Source organism: Anomalospiza imberbis, chromosome 4 (assembly GCF_031753505.1).
Source record: "Anomalospiza imberbis isolate Cuckoo-Finch-1a 21T00152 chromosome 4, ASM3175350v1, whole genome shotgun sequence".
In the NCBI taxonomy this organism is placed as follows: Eukaryota; Metazoa; Chordata; class Aves; order Passeriformes; family Viduidae; genus Anomalospiza; species Anomalospiza imberbis.
In genome coordinates, this window is record NC_089684.1 from 60,598,292 (window position 1) to 60,616,240 (window position 17,949).

General features: G+C 38.8%; 1 protein-coding gene and 1 long non-coding RNA gene across 3 annotated transcripts in view; one reads left to right on the forward strand and one right to left on the reverse strand.

The window, feature by feature from the left end:
• Nucleotides 1-17,949, reverse strand: part of PPARGC1A (PPARG coactivator 1 alpha) — a 368,975-nt gene that overhangs the window by 266,390 nt on the left and 84,636 nt on the right. The window lies entirely within an intron of this gene.
• LOC137473465 (uncharacterized) lies at nucleotides 8,586-11,992 on the forward strand. The gene is made up of 2 exons (XR_010998823.1): nucleotides 8,586-9,163; nucleotides 10,635-11,992. It is a non-coding gene; the product is annotated as an uncharacterized lncRNA (long non-coding RNA).

Below are 17,949 nucleotides of genomic sequence, written 5' to 3' on the forward strand. Positions count from 1 at the left end.
CTAAAACCTCATGCATCAAGTTGACAATACAGCCATAAAGATGTGAAATCTGAAGGGGGGGTTGTTATGGTTTGAGATTTATTAAATTTATTTGTTTGGAAAATAAGTTTTTAAATTTTTACACCAAAAAGTGAAAGCAGAAACAACAAGATTATTTCATTAAGCCCACACAGTTGGGACTTGGACACCTAAAAGGATTTTTTCCATCTGGCAACTAAGTATGTGTCCCACCTGCTCTCTAACAATTAGCTATTTGCAATATGTGGGCTAAATCTATAGGATTAATCAAGGGTTAAAATGCCTTCATTGTCCCAAATCAACCCTTTCACAAGGAATCTTGATGGCAGGGAGCCTGAGAGAAATCGATGCCTTTGCCTTTTCCACCAACACTTTCTGGTGACTGTGCAACAGCTGGAAACTTCCCATGCAGTCAACAGTCTTTACACAAGTTGTGCATCCTCCCCACACCAATTGTCTAAATTTGAGAAAATAAATTTATGTCACCCAAGCCCAGCCCTGGCGGCAGGCAGAGCCTACAAAGACAGGAAGACAATGCTGTTGTGCCTGTGGGCAAGTGGAGCTATAGCTGGGCTATAGAAATCTGAACTGGGATGCTCAGTGTGGCTCCAGAAGAATGTGACAGCTGGGAAGTTTGTTTCCATTTTCCATCTGGGTGACAGTTGGTTCCCTGAAGGTTATGTCAAACTGCTGGTTACTGGCAGAGTGACACCATCGCAGCAGTAATTATTGAGCAAGACCAAGGAGAACTGGGTGTCATGTTCAACTACAGCCCTGCTGCTTCACAAGGTGCAGAGGAACACACTGTGCTTAGGAACCCAGGGACAGGGACCTTTTTTTCTCTGCAGAAGTGGAAGAGGATATCGAGCTCAACACATTTACTAGGAGCACTGCTACACCACAGGGTTAATATTAGTGACAGGTTGCAAGAAAAGAACAAAACTGAGCTTTGTTCTCTCCAAGAAAGTGAAGCCAACCAAAAGTTTCTAGAAAGATTTTAAAACTGTGGCAGGTTATAATCATTTTCTGCCTTTGAGTCACTAAGTCAAGTTTTGTTAAGTACCAAAAAGGCAGAAATATTGGTCAGCATTATGCTGGTAAGATCATGTTAATGATCCACATACCATATGCACTCTTCTCAGCTGCTGTCTGCTTCTTGATTATCACTGCCATTAACCATCCCAAGCCGTGCATCAATGAACACGTTTTTCCAATATGACTGAAGTGACAGGCAGTATTTTCCTCACATCTAAGATCAGCAGATTTAAAAGGGAACATGCCATGACTCAATCCCACTGAAGCTGATGAAGTTACACCAGTTTTGAACAGAGTATCTTGCCTTAAGTACTTAGACTACAGTGTAAGCCTGTTTCCAAAGCATAAAAGCCCTCCTGTACAATTTTCCTGTTGTCATCCAATGTCCTGATACAAGTCTTTCACTATGACATAAAAAGCTACCAATCAATGAACCAATATTGCTTGCCAAACTTTCAGCAATAATCAATTATTTTCATGTAACATTAATTGGCACTCTTTGCTACTTTTATATCCACAACTTCCATTATGCAATTTGGCCTATGAATTTACTTTAAAAAGAATGATAACATTTACTATCATGATGAAGAGCTTATTGACAATGAGAATTTTTCACCCAAGTCAATAAAATGCAGATTACTGTTTAAAAATTAAAAGTTCAAAGGAATTGCTTAAGAAGCCAAAACTGTAATAGAAACTTATCAAAGCTAAATGAGCAATAAATAAGACAGTATGAAAACTGTCAGAGCAACTTAGCATCCCCATTCTATTTGTGCTTCATTTTATTAGCTAATCAAAGTGTCATATTATTTCTACTGGCATCTATTTACTGCCATGTAATTTTGATAAGGGCACCATCTGTATTTATAAAAGCATTATCTTAATAGCTGTCTAGCAATCTACAAACATAGGTGATATTTAACTTTTCTAAGGGGATCAATTTTAAACCAGGCAAAAGGACTGATATAAGTCAATACGCTCTGCTAACACATCGAGGGTCCTATCTGGATCTCCTGCTGCCGTGTGCCATTACAGCAGCCTTACACTTACACTACGGAGGTGAATTTGTTTGACACGCTGTGCACTCTTCTTTGCTTTATTAAGATGTACAGCCATGAATTTTGTTTAGCAGGGCTTATCGCTGCCCAGATTTTAAATCCCTGGCAAAAAAAGAAATTGTCACAGAGAACTATTTTGCCACAAAGAAAGTTTGTTTAAGTGATACTGCTAATTTAAATTCTCTGTGAATGAGGTGTTTCCCTCTCTTTAAGGATTCAATGGATAATTTAGGGATATCATTTTTTATCTGTTAATATGTTTATTTGTTCCCACCTTTTACATTGCACTGGGCCTGTCAGTGGAGTGAGGGCCTCCCAAATGCACTCCAGGTCAAGTCTCTCCCATCCCATCCCAAGTGCCACAATTCCTCAGATGCCTACTTTCTCCTGGCTCCCAGCTCTCACACTTGACAGCAGGGCAGCCCAGCTTCACAAAATAAGAGTTAGTAGACCCTGCACTTGGGTTCATTCCCAGGGGACAGGAGATACCACTCTGATTCCCTACTTCCAGATGAGGACCCAAACTCCACCTTCTAGTCAAGTTTTAACACAACAGTACCAATATATTTTTAAGATGCAAGATGCAATGCATAGTAGTTTCTGCTTTGGGTGGTCTCAGAGGAATGTATGAGTCATGATGGGGATCGCTGTACACAGCTTTGGTACCCTCTTCACCCTGGCTCTTTCTGCCATCACAAAGGGGCAACTCCCCGGCAGCTCAGCTCTGCACAACAAGGGGTGATGCCAGCTGCAGGCCCATGGCTCCTTTGGCACCTTTCTGCTAAGGCACTGCCAGCTGTACAGCTCAAAACGCTCTCTGAACATCTCTTTTAAAAGAATTTGAGCTATGGGCAGCAGAACTTAAACCGTCTCATTTTTAAGCAGTCACTAAAGAAGAGACTTTCTGAAATGCTAAAGCAGAACAAGGCACCTAAACTCTAAAATCTCACACAAGAGTTGGCTACAGAAGACTCTGGATTTTGCTCATTAGTTCTAGCTCTGACCTATCGGTCAATGGGATGATGAAATAGGAATTTCTAGAGGATTAAATCCTGTGGGATCTCAAACACATTGTCTAAAAGCATGGTTAGGGGGAAAAGAGGAGGAAAATGCAGTCCATGCATTACATGACAAGTACATGTCAAATATACTTGGACTTATTTTAGTACATTCATTTCTAATATATTTCAGTGCTAATTGCCATCTCCTATTTGACATAATAATTATACAATACTGAATAACTATAAAATTGCTGCCTTATATTGCAAATTAGTAATTATAGTAGTAAACATTAACAACAAGCCATATATAAAATAGTGATTTGTATATTGAAATGAATTAGAAATAATTTGAATATGTGATAATTAAAATTATGCAAACATTAGCTAACTGTTAGGTCAATTTTTTTTTTCATTTAGATTTTCCTTTTAGAGGTTGATATCATTATCCAAAAAAAAATTAGTGTAACTCAAAGACTATTTTCAAAATCCAAAGGGGAATGAAGAAGTGAAACATGTCCTGATTGAGCCCAAATAGAGATTTGAGGCAATATTCATGCATACAGCTATCCATGCAGGGCTATGAAGAGCAAACCTTCAAGAATATCTTCCCAAACAAAGAGGAATCCTTTTCTTGTCCAATCTGCAGAATGTGTCATAACCCTTACAGCTCAGAAACTTGTAACCAGAATCAGTCATCATGATTAGTAGCAACAGCATCCTCAAAGACATCTTTTTGCCACTGTGACCTCTCAGGACTTTTGTGCAAAAAAACTACTTGAACGCAGCTGTGGAATATCAACCTCAGGCTGCAGCTGGCTTCTTGTGGACCTGTCTTATCCTCTTCCTGTAGGAAGCACTTAGGTGAGCACTGATGTGTATCCACCTCAGACCCTCTCTTTATTATAGCAGTTCTGTACCTCTTTTTCTCCTGTTCCATGGTATATGTGTCCCTTGCTAAGGAAAGACCTCTTTCTCTCTGTTGATCATCACAACATTTAGAAATACAAGGTTAACTTCAGAGACAGGCCCTTGAAAACTCTTACCTTAGACTTCAGGTGTATGTTTGGTAAAATGGTAGCAACTGCAAATTGGAAAGGAACATATCGAAGTTGGGCCAAAGTTAAATTAATACCTAGCACAACCTTCAAACTTCAGGACTGATAGGTACCAAAGATCTGCAATACCTATCACCCACAATGAGAGTTTTAAGGACTGCTTAGATACAAGCTTTGTCAGAAGGAAAATAGGAGGAACTTCTGTCCTGGCAAAAATTTCCAGTCTTTCAACTCCTTCCTTCATATTTTTGTATCCTGTATCTTTGTCCTCTTCTCCTTTCTCTAATGCTCATCTCCTTCCTAGCTTCATTTTTGCAGTGCTGTAGAAGCCCTTATGGAAAGGAGGCATTTGAGATATGAAAGTTGCTGCAAGAAAGAACATCTTCAAGCCTAGTATAAGACTAGAGAACTAACCAGAAAACAGTCTAGATGCATTATCAGCAACTGAGCAGTGAGAGGAGACAGTCCCTTTATGAAATGGTTTTCTTTCATAAAGGGAGTTTCTTAGTGCTGTAAATCTAACTCACATGAGTGATCATATAGCCACAGGTACGACGTTCATTATTAACTAAGTAAAGAGTATCCACCAAATCAATTAAAAACAATCTTTAAAAGAAGGTATATAATTTAATTGTACCAAGGTACAGCTCTGCTCCAATTTATCTTCTGGTCACTTGCAAGGGATTTTACTTAGATGTATAATCTAACATTCATTGCAAAGGGTAATTCTCGTGAAATTGCTATGGCATCTCCTGTATCACTTAATGCAAATGCTTCAGTGCCTCGGCAATGGAGAGGAGCTTTTTCAATAAAGACACACATCACAGTGCAGTATGAAGGGCTCTCTTTGTTCAAGTTGTTTTAAAAGCAGCAAAATGTTTCACAGTAACGAGGCATTCAGATTCTAACACCAGTTACATTTAGATGACAAATCACATTCCAAATAGTGGATGTACATCACATGTCCATCATGCAGCTAGAAATATGGGCTCCAGACATGTTTTGCATATAAAAGCATGCCCAGACTCATGAATTTGCACAGAAACACTAGACACTATCAACTGATGTGCAGCATTAAAATATACTCCTGACAATAAAAAATCAAACAAACAAAAAACCCAAAACAACAACAACAACAAAACAAACCCAAAATGTGTATTTGTGGCTCCCGAATCCAGATTTAAGAACCTTAAATAAGCAGCCCAGTCATTAAGGGTCATGTAGCTGTCAGCATCCATTAACCACACTATTTGTTTACATGCATAGAGTGAATTTCAGCAGGTACCAAAGCAAAGACAGACCACAGGTACCATATGCAAGTAGAAACTAAGCTTTTACAACTATCTATAAAAACATGGTGGTCCGCCAGTGGGAGGGGAATTGCTTCTCGGGGAAGGAAGACTGACATCAAAAGGGAAGATGAGAGCTGCAGGAAAAGGCCTTCACAGATTGGAATACCTGTAGAAGACGACAACAACAAGACATCCACATTTCTGGGCAGTGGGCAGATGAAATGTTAAGGATTTGTATAGTAAAATGTCAAGCCTGAGTATGCTCTCATTCCTTCTTCAAAAATCCTTAAGGTTTTTCACACCAGAATTACTTCCAATTTAGATTGGTTTTGTTGTCTGGCACCACATACCCAGTTTGGGAATGCAGTGAGCTGGCATGCAAGGCCATGGGATGTACATACACAGCTACAGCTAAGGACAAAAGACACACAGCTCCATGACCAACTTCTCTTGCTGGGGAAGACAGTATTTTGCATGAAACAAAGATGTGGCTATTATAATCTGCTGTTCAAACATATGTAGGGAAGAGGTTTTCAGAATAACATCCCACTTATCATGAACTTCTTTTTGGGCTGTTTAACAGGCATTGGGAGGAGGAAGAAGAGAAGAGAGAATCAGCACAAACACAACCTTCAGCCCTGAGTACTGATTTGCCATCAGCATATTACCAAAACCCTCATGAAACAGCACCTCAGTGACAGGCAGCAGAGGGGGTTTCAAGGAAATCTTGCTGATACCTGCACATACATTTTCTCCATCTGCCAATTTTCTCTGGAGAAGAAGATAGTCTGTTCCCTTACTCCAGTACTCATCATTATTCAAAGCAAACAGGTTGGGTTTTGTTTGGTTTGATTTTAATTAAGACCCCCACCAATAATGCTGTCCATCATCTCAGAAAATGGTTCAGGAGGACATCTACTTCCTTTCATAGTTATTTTTCACCTTCACTCTTTCGCTGAATGCATAAAACATCACAATGGGTACAGAATCCCATATTTAAAGAATACCGATGTAAGCACCTATAAATCTTTTTACTTAGAAGCTCTCTCTTCAGGTTACCATTACAATCCATCTGCCTAATAAATGTATTTATAAATGTGCATGTTTTCACACCTCTCTCACCAATATGGTGTCACTGTGCTTGCTACTCATGATACAATTATTCAAGACCAGCAACGTAAGTCTGTGCTTTCTTCCTTGATACAGAGAGCTCTCTACCTGTTAGCCAGCATGTTTTTTTTATTGAAAAAGCTCTTAAATGTTTTCATTCTCCTGACATAAGTAAAATGGTTATGTTACAGGGAAGATTAAAATATGTTACTCTGTTTGTAAAAAATAAACCCCACACACAAACTCAAAATATAAATATTGCCCTACTAGGGAAAATACATTTATGGTCATGTTTGCATAGTCCAAACACCAACTCATCAGTAATTTGAAATCATTAACAATCTTTAGTTTGTACAATGGAGTAAGTTAAAACGTTAATTTAAATATCTTTCCACACAGAAAAACTCTACTGACATCAGCATATTACCAAAACCAATTTTCCTACATCAACTCACATCTTCCCCTAATTCTGTAGCATAGCTCTTGGGAGTTGCTACAAGGTCTGTGTAAACTGGAAATCTAAATAACATTATGATGGCTGTTACAGAACTAATTTATAATCTAATACCCTAGCTGAATTTAATATTCTACTTATTTATTCAAGCAAAATATCTGGAAAAGATATGTCACATCATAATGCAGTTTTTATGAAAATGGAAAAAATAAAGAGGAACTTTAAACATGCATAATAATAATCAGTAGGGACAGGTACAAGCAAGAACCATTGCCTGCCCATCACATGAACAAAAGCTACAGTGCCTTAGTAATTGGACTGTTTGTTTCAGAATTCAATTATTACCAAATCTAGTATTTTACATTAGATGTGCAAGCTGAAAATGCTTCTTGTACTAATGCTATTAGTTCCACAGTACAGCAGCATGTAACTGGTGGACAAACTGCTGCCTCCTCATCAGCCACCTTTAACAGCTCCTTCTTTTAACTGAATTGAAGAATTGAGCTTTATAGCAGTATTTCTAAACATGCCATTTTATTATAAACACAGTCATACATGCATCATAACTTTCAACTTAATGAAAATAGACTGTGTCGGTGAATAAAAAATTTACCTCTTAATTTGCCTTTTCTAAGACCTTCCAAGTGAATACCTCTCTCAAATATAGTTTTGTAAAAATATTTAGGAACACAGCAGGAAAGAAAACAAATAGGCTAAAATCATTCACAAAACATTTTGCTATTGAAGTGTCATTGCTGGATAAGCCCTGTTAGCTATTCTGGCAGAAACAGTAGTTTATAAAAACTTAGTAGACCTGAATAGCATATTTATATGGCAGAGCTGAATGCCCAGAAAAAGACAACATCCATTCTTAGTCAACCTAATACCCACTGTGGAGGCCTGCATAAATCATATTACAACAAATGCATAACCTTGTTGCTTCACTTGAGCTGTGCTGCAATCCAGGCTTTCAGTCTCCACCTGGCATTGAGCAGACCAGAGGCAGACACTGACCATCATGCTCTGGTGATTGCCAGGGGGCATCAGTAGCACACACCATAAGAAAAAATAAATATATATATACATATATATGTAGAAGAAACTATATATATGTTGATTTAACCCTCTTGAGTAGTTAAATTCTTAATTTAGAGATGCAATTCACTCTAGATTGAAGGTTGTACTGAGGCTACTATGAAAATGTCATTACCTTATTCACACTGTGAATAAGTGTGCTTAGGTGCACCCTTCTGTGTGCTTAGGTGCACCCAGTCACAGAGTAGGTGAAATTCACCTATTTGGAAATCCAGGACATAAAGACAGAAACTGGCCAACTCTGCTACCCTTGATGGTGTCACTGTGTTAGAGGGCACAGGATATGCCTGGTTGAGTTTAACAACTACACCTCTTGCAATAGTATTTATTCTGAGTAAAAACTCTTAAAAGAAGATGAAAGGCTGCTGTCCAAGACAAGTCACAGAGTGACAATTAGATAATTCCTCTTCACTTTTCACCAAAAACCTGCAGTTCCTTATCAGAAACACTTCACAGAACTACTGATTAGAGAGATGCTACATCCTACTCCCGATGAATATGTTCCTGAAGTTTCTCTTAAAAACTAGCTTACTGTTATCTTCCTTCAGGAGGTCAGAGGCTTGTCAAGTACTTGCCCTCCTATGATGTTCCCTCACATCCCTCCACCAGCCCCTAAAGGCCACAGGATTGGCAGGCCTGTGTTGCTGCCTCCTTGAAGCCGCACAGCAGCCAGCCCCAATGGCAGAAGGAGCTCCCCTCTGCTGCTCCTGTGCTCACATACCCTGTGGCAGGTTTTGTTTTAGCTAAGAAAAGAAACAGGAGGCCAAAGAGCCTGGTCTCCAGGATCACAGCCATCATACAACGGAGGCACGGGCAAGGGTGCAAAGAAGCACAACAGCCACCGGCACTGCTTTTCTCTAATTCATTACCCCAGACGACTCTTCCCCGAGAAGAGTTGGTCTCTGACAGCCCCATCCTCCTCCCACATCTTCTGTACTGCTTCAGAGACAGCAAGAAAAAAAAAAAAAAAAGTTTGTCTAAATACAGCCAGGAAAATGGCAGAGCACTGACAAGGATGGGCTTTGCACTCCCATCTCTCAGTGAGGTGAGGTTGCAGCAGAAGTCCTAATTGGACTACCCAAAAATGTTTCTAGATATCTCAATATTTTATGTGCTTTATTTACTTAAAAATATATATCTGAGGGAAAAAAAAACCTGTAATATGAGATTAACTTCCCTTATACTTATTAAAAATAAAAAATAAACTCCATTTGAGTCCACTTAGCCGTAACAGGCTTGATGTAAAATCTTTTGTGATCAGCTTTATAAAAATAATGCTTAGGTTATTAAGTTACTTGACATCCTAGAGAAGTGCCAAACAAATCTGGGGAAATGGGGCTAAAAGTGGAGGGTGTGGGCAGCCTTTTGTTGTTTGTGTTTCTTTACCATATTTTTGCTCTTTGCATTTCTGAAATCTACCAGGGCAGAAGCAGTCCCCAGGAACACACTGAATAATTATATGGGGAATCCCCATAAGCTGTCTTTAGGCAGTTTTAACTTCTTTTTTTTCACCAAGGGTACAGCACAGGAGGGACTCATAAAATGGAAGATCCTCAGCTCTTGGTCCTTCAGGCAAGCAATAAACTTCCCCCGGCCATGCACAGCATGAAGGCTCCTCTTTTTTCTTTCAGCAAAAGGCTAAAATCTCTCTGCATTTTTCTTCACTGATCCTTCACTAGGGGAAATTATTTTGGACAGCAGCATGGCCAGCTGCTCTTAATTATAAACCAGGTCTCCAGCATATGTGCACAGTACATGGGGCCACTCTAACAGTCAGGGAGATAAAGGTGTACAGGTGTACAGCCCTCCCAGGAGCAAACACTGGCATACGAGTTGAAGGGATGCAGCTCTGAACCCACAAAGGCAGCCCACGATGACTTCAGTTCCTGTACCTTCATCAACCCTTCCCACAGGAAATGCTCCTGTATTTATTGCTGCTGGAAGAGATTAGGGCTCAAAATCTTCACTGCCTTACAATTTCCTTGCCAACTTTTTGTCATTTGATTTTAAGACATTGATTAACAGCCAGATTTATGGGGGGTTTTCTTTTAAGTAAAAACAAATGGGAAAATATGGCCCAAGGACCAAATGCATCCCATGAAGTTCTACACCATGGCCTGAGGCCACTCTCTCAATTCTTTCAAATAATTAAGGATTTAAGAAAGGCAGGAACCTCAGGAGAACATCTTGCCCAACATACCAATCACAGCATCATTTCAGCAGAGAAATACCTGGTAATAACAGAGTCCAGGTTTTTCCTCAATGGGTGCCTCAAGCACCAATACTCATAGTTCAGACTCCAATCAATCAGACCCATTTCTACTAAGTGGTGCTGAGAGCCAAGGAACTCCCACCGAAGCGAACTGATTGCCTCAAAATCCTACCAGATCTTTAGATTTTTAGGTGTGAACTTACAAAATAATTTAGTCAATAAGTTTGAGTTCACAGCTTAAATCGTGTAGTTCTATTTTACTGGCTTTATGAATGTTTTCACACCTTTTACTTTTCCCCCAAAGGCTGATGAGTTTTAAAGAGGAAGATTTTGATGCTGTTCACTGTACTCTGGTACACCTGGGTCCAAGTTCCAAATATTAGCAGGTATACTTGTTATCCTTTTTATATCTTAGAGTTTTATTCCATCCTTTAGCCTTAGAAGCAAACATTAATGGAAACTTGAGTCGCGTTCCTTTTTGTTAGCAACATGGCAGCACACAATCCCTACAGTCAAAAAATAAGCATCCATTTAGTTGAGGAACAAAATAAAGGAGACTGCAGCAAAGAGTGTTAGAAGAGGAAAGAGCCAAAGGGAAAAGGGCATTAAACAACACATGGAGCATGGAGAAAGGATGCAATATGCTTAATATATAATAAGCATTCACAGCTAAATGGCAAGCAGAAAGCACTGGCTACTGCAGCTGAGGTTCTAGCTTGGTAAGCAGTGTGTTCGCTCCATATGTTCAGCAAGCACCAACCAAAGCCATCTGCTTCTTGCATCTGTGGTAAAGGGAGCCAAAACATACCTGATTTGTCACACCTGCTCCAAATGGAAAACACCTACAAAGAAAATAGAGCACTCCTCCTCAGTGGACACAAACCTCTGGAGAGTGTGTGTCTGTGCTTGTGTCTTGAATGGGGGAGAAGAGTTCATCCCCCTGCGTTGCATAACATGCCAGAAAAATGTATGACATCTTCTAATAACTACAGGGCAGATTTTTCAAGTCAGGCATGTGCAATTGGGCTAGCCTAACTTAGGCATGCAAATAGCAGATGTGCATGCACAGATATCTGACCTGCACACACACACACAGATAATTCGTATTTCACAGCTATGACAGTACTGGGGCATGGGTTTATCTTCAAGAGTTGACTCTTACTTGTGGAATTTTGCATCCTGATAGCAAGGAAAATGCGTTCATTTATGTTATTTAGCTTTTATTCTGGTATTCAGATGGAATTCTAAGCAGTCACCTAGAGCAAAAATGACCCAATGTTTCAGAAGCAGTAGCAATGTATGGTAAGGAAAAGATTTAAATTAATCTTTACCCACTATATTAGCAGCACTGCTGTTTATATAACATCATACCTAAAAACAGGCTCAAGAACTATTATTTTTAGTATTTGAGAATTAGATCATGATAGAGAGCAATTTAAGTGGTGCATTGAGTGTTTTATGAACATGCAGTGACAAGTAAGATTGCTGTACATGGACAAATATGAAAAGTGAAATGAAAGAGCCAGGAAATAACAGAACTGAGAAGCACAGCTGTACAAGGGGTAGATGGATCTTACATCTTTTGTCTTGTGATGGTTTGACTGCCATTGGCTGATCTCACCAGAAACTGAGGAAAGCAAATAATGAAAAAAAAAAATGAAAGTATCCTCCAAGCTGCTGAGAAAAGAGTAACAGATTCAGGCTCTGACCCGACAAAGTCATGGAGCCAACGTCCTTTTGAAAATCCCAATATAGAAACCTAAAGATGTGACCTGATTTCATAAAGTACTGAGCACTCAGAAGATCCTATTGACTTCAGTATAAGTAACTGCAAGAGCACAGCACATCCTTTCAATTGCTAGTAATTCCATGAAACATGTTTGTCACCTACAAGACCAATGGGATGGGTAGGTGCTAAGTATCTCACAAGACCAAGCTTATCTGGCTAGAAAATAAACCAATTGCTACATGACATACCCTTTGTTTCTCAAATATAGGTTCAAGACAAAACCAAAATTATAAGTTCTGCTCAATGAATGGTACTGCCTTGTGAAGTTTTAACAACACTTAATATATGAGTAATCAATACATTTACAGACATAAAATGCATCTCTTAAACTCTTCACAGTAAATTTAATTCATGCACTTCTATTGTTTGAACATTTTTCAAGATTTTCCTTCATTAATACTGTAGACTGTTCTGAATGTCAAGACTGCACAGCTCAGGTCAAGAGTTTTAGAACAGATATACAAATGAGCAAATCCAATTTGACTAAAAAAAACTAATTATTTTTTCCCTAAAGAAGAACCAATGCTGTCTTCTCTCAGAATGACGAACGTTTTCTATAAGGATCCAAGTCCACTTTTACTCTTTTTTTGAATCTGTATATTTATATCTTTTAAAACAAACATGCTGGTATATTCATATTAACCAATGGTTGTTGCTCTCAAGGAGAAGAAATCGATTGCCAAAGCACCAATGATATATTGTAATACCAAAATGCAAGTCAGCTTTGAATGCTTAAATAGCCTGATACCATCTGACCATTATGGAATCAGCCTTTTGCATTAAGCTGACACCAGAGTGTTACTGAACTGCCCTGTTCTACAAAATCTTTTTCATTTCATACCACTAATTTACTACAGAAAATACTCCTGCTTCTGTCTTAACAAAGCCTTCTAGTGTTGGGCTTCAATTAAAATTTCATAATAAACATGCCGCTTATTTTAAGTGCTGCAAATACTTCATCAGAAAAAGTTAACAGCATTATACTGTAACCTGGTAAAGTGTTCTTCATAGTTATACATTTACCAGTGTAATACTGCACACTGCTACATATACAGAAAGACGTACTCATACACTGTAGAGTAAGTCAAAATTAAAAGGTAATCCTGAAAGTTGCTCTGTGCAATCAAACTGCAATATATCTCAGTTTTGTTTTGTTTTGGTTTTTTTTTCCTAATATGGGTTCTGAAAGCAGAATGTTTCTGGGTTTGACTTTATTTTTTCACTAGGGGGCAGGGAAGAAGGGCAAAAAGTAACTTCTGCTTTAAAAACACCACTCTTTAGCTATGCCTTAACAAACTGTACAATTAAGAGGATCAGAAGAGATAGGTTTACGACAGAAGCTCCTGAAAATTAGAGATTTTACATCAGCCAGTGATCCTTCTTTCACCAGCAGATCGCGTAAGCTATTCTTACTGGCTATGCACCTGTAGAACTACCTGAAGAGTGCATAAGTAACCAAAAATAGGACCAAGAAGCATCTGATCACTGGTGCCTGACCTCCACTGCAGGTCTGCCTTTTGGATCCCTACACTTTAGAGAAAGACAAGGGATGCAGCAAGGGATTTAATGAGAGAGTCAATGGAAACTGATGGTGAAGTGCTACCTATAGAGGAGCAAGGCAGATTGGGAGCGGAGACATTACATTGCTGATAGAAATGTAGTTCAGCTGCCTGTCAACATGCTTTTTTTTTCCCTCTGCCTGTCTCCCTAGATAAAAAGAGCAGTTATCGTATCACAAATAACACTCTGCTACTGCAGTTAATCTTAAAATGGAAGAGCTGCATCCCATTCATCAGCACATAGAAGCCAGAGAAAACAGTGAATCTGAAGCTCTTAAACACTGACCCTTACCAGACTAATTTCTAATAGTCTTAAAAATTCAATTTTACTCACTGAGAAAATACTACAGGGCTGCTACAGATTATTTCACAATCGCCTGGAAGCAACATGACTGAGTGTCCATTTTGCATCAGTCTCAAACAATCACAGCTAGAATTGTTGCTTCAGCCAGGAATGTTGGATAGGAGGCACTTGCACCTGTGACATGTGGATTTAATGGTAGATGCAGAGCTTCCTGGTGGCCATTGCCACCCATCCTGCATTACCAGGCTTCACTCCAGCCATAGCTACCAACATGGTCCCGTTAAGATTACTGACCACTCTACTACTTTCAAAAGAACAATTCAGTTCTAATAAACTCTTATTTATTCCTTCAAATGGCAACTTCTATAAATTGTAGTGCCTCTCCCTTATTTTGGGTCAATTCCTAGATACCTTTACTTAACAGTTCAAGCTTAAGGTAATTCTTACTGGATTTACCAGCATTTACCATCTTTTGCCATCTGTTCTAATCTACCAACAGAGAGGATATATATTATTCAGTGCTGTATTTGTGGGTACAATAATCTCCATAATTTGTAAGAACTTGAGAAACATTAGCTCTGGAAACTGAATATTTAACCATTTCTTAGTATCAAGTATTGAAGTACAGACACAACTACTCAATGTCAGTACAAAGCTTTTCTTCATTCAAACATGCAAATTTCTGTCCAATTTCACCATTAATAATGTTTAGGAATAATTCCCATATTTTCAGAGAAACATACCTAATTAAGTTAAGGTAGTTCTGTTTGGCAGTATCAAACTGTGACACAGGTATTTATTTGAGAGCTGCCTCATGCATGCTAATGAATGAAATCCCTTTCACCATTTTGTTTTGCTGTTACGTGTTTTCAAACAACAGATGCATTTGTAGCCAAATACTTGTCCTCAGCTCTTTGATACAAGCCGCCCTTCACATAAAGGTTGGCAAACTGACATATCTCCTGCAATTTTAAAACTCTGCTGTCACTTGCAGAAAAGCAATTGAAAATTGTTCCTGTTACACACTTTTCAAAGCAGCTGGTGAATGACATGCAGCGTACTCTCTCCTGCTACATGGAATCACAGAATTATGAGCATCACAATTAGCTGGAAACATATATTCATTCTCATCTTCCATTATTCTGTAAGCAGAATAGTGTCTCCAAAATTTTCATTAGCATTATCAGCTGCAAATGAGGATATACTGTCAAAGTTTAAACCACATTATTCTAGTATGCTTTTTCTTTTTCCCAGTATTCTTTTCTTGTTTGAATTCCTGTAATGAAAAACAACTATATTAAATTATATAGTAAAAAAGCTATCAGAAATGTTTTGCCATTTCCACAGTTTCAGGCACCAGTGATTTCAAACAAAAATACATGCTTTCAACCAAATCTTTGCTTTCCCAACTGAAAGCAAAGTGATTGCTGGCAATACTTACAGCTTTTGTCCTACCAAGACATGTCACTGTAACTATAGGTCAGGTTTGGCAAACATGCTGTTATAATGAGAAGTTTTACATACCTAAGCTAACTTCCCTGTACTTTAATTATCACGGACTCTTCTGGCATCACAACACATGCAGGAATGTAATTTAAAAATAAATATATCATCTTTTAAACATAAAAATTATTAGACTCAGACACTGCCCCTGCTCTAACAAACTCTGTGCTGAGCCAATGAACTCTATATTGTGCATTGTATAGTGTTAAGCTTACAGAAAGTAAACTCTTAAACAAAGAACCTGAAATATGCATCAATCCTAGATGCAGTTTTTAGCAGTTTAAAGCTTTTACAGAAACACCCTCCAAATATGTGATTTGGGATTTCAGTAGAAAATTAGGGACATTTTAGGACATACATTTGACATGGGAACTGGTAAATAATGTATTTCAAAAGCACTGCAGACATGTAAAATAGGGCTGTTGGGACCAAATGCATAAGATTTGGTTTTTAAAACATCAGAAAGTTCACTGAAAGAAAAGACTGAAAAAAGGGTTTGAAAGCAGCAGTTTACAAGTCCATGCAATTACATTATTACCCCTAACACTTCCCCAAAATTATTTCCATTCCTCTGAACAAATTCTCTAGTTTTCAAAATTGTCTAGCTGGAGTACTCACAGTGATTTTCTCAACAGGCTTTTTGTTTGTTTGTGGATTGTGTTGTGGGTTTTTTTGAAGAGTCTTCCACTCCCTTTTTTCCTCATTTCTGCTCTGAAATTCTTGCTGATCGGGATCCAACACTTGCAGAGCATCAGTTTTTCTTTCCAGTTTGAGCAGTTAAGTGAAGTCTCCCTCTAGAAATATCTTTGTAGCACAGCACAGCATATCAAAACTGGAGCTGGAATCCACCACTACTTTTATGCTGCTGAGCTTATAATAAAAATTTCAGAGAAAAAAAGTAACACAATGCACTTATATGTACAAGCACTTAATACTAACAATGTGTGCAGTAAACCTTTCCACAAATTTTCCTTCATTTCATGCACATCCCTATGTATCTTACAAATGGAAGGGCAGTAGTTTTAATAGGCAAGATCTCAGACAGGAATCCCTATCACCAATTTTTCAGTGTGTAAGTTAAGACACTTCTAGGATAACATAAAAGCACAACTTTTGGATGACTATGTGTTTATACAGAAATCGTGACTCAACTCCCCTGCAATGAGCAGAGTCATCTTCAACTACATTAGGTTATTCAGAGCCCCATCCAACCTGACCTGGAATATTTCCAGAGTTGAGATCATCCCTCTCAGCAAACTGTCCCAGTGTCTTGCCACCCTCCCTGTAAACAATACCTTACTTACATTTAATATACCCTCTTTTAATTTAAAACCATTACCCTCTGCCCTTTTGCAGAGAAGATGGAGGAGGACAGCAGCCTCCTCTGTGGTAGACAGGAATAGAAAAGGAAGGAGAGGGCAAATCCATTCCAACCTCTGAGTTTATTCCCCTTTGCTTCAGTTTCAGTTTACCCTACGTGATTGGTGAGATGGGTCAGGAGGGAGAAATAACATAGGAGACAGCCAAACAAGAGGACCACAAGAGCTGAGCCTCCCCCCAGCCAAACTGGGATATATCCCTGGTCTGGGGGCTTGGCATCATCTCACATGAGCTCATCTGCAGCCCAGTTCATCTGACTCCTAACAACACTATCACTGACAGCTGTTTATGGTAAAGAGGACTAAAGTGAAACAAATAGATATTTTAACTGGTGGGCCACATTTGTCTCTGCATCAGGAGTACGTGTCTAAAATGCAGCAGATTCCACATATCTGCTAGAAGGAATAATACACACAAGCCACATCAATTGCATAGTCAAAAGGAGTCCTTCCACCTCTGATTTTACAGTCTACTCACAAGATCAAACACAAAAATCCTGCTAAGGAACATCCTGTGGATTTGCACCATTTCTAGGGACAACACATCCACAGACCAACGAGCAGATTAAGCTCATTCATATGTAGGTTTTTCCCACTATGGTGAATACATTATAGATACCAGTCTCAATTTAGTATGTAAGCCAGATATAATTTGAAACTTTACTGTCATTCAACCCATGTCACTAATTGAGTCAATTTCACCATGATTACTTCCCTGAAAACCCAGCACACAAGAGAACACCCAGGAGAGCGCCAGGAACATGTGCCAGGAACAAGAAGAGCTCAGCACTCTCCAGGAAGACCTTGAGCCCAACAGGTTTCCAGTGCTATCCATCCTACTGCAAGAACTCCTCAAAGATGTCCGTGTACACCACGTGCCATCTCTCCAGCTAAGCAACAATTGTTATAGTCTGGGAAACAAAGGCCTAACACACAGTGTATGTGCTAACTTTACCTCTTTTATATATATATTAAATTTTACTTGAAATGGATACATGGCAGAATAAAACCATACCAGAAGTGAGCACGTAGATTCAGGAACAGGCTTCTGTTTCTGATGTCCTGCATAAGACATTGCCCTTTAA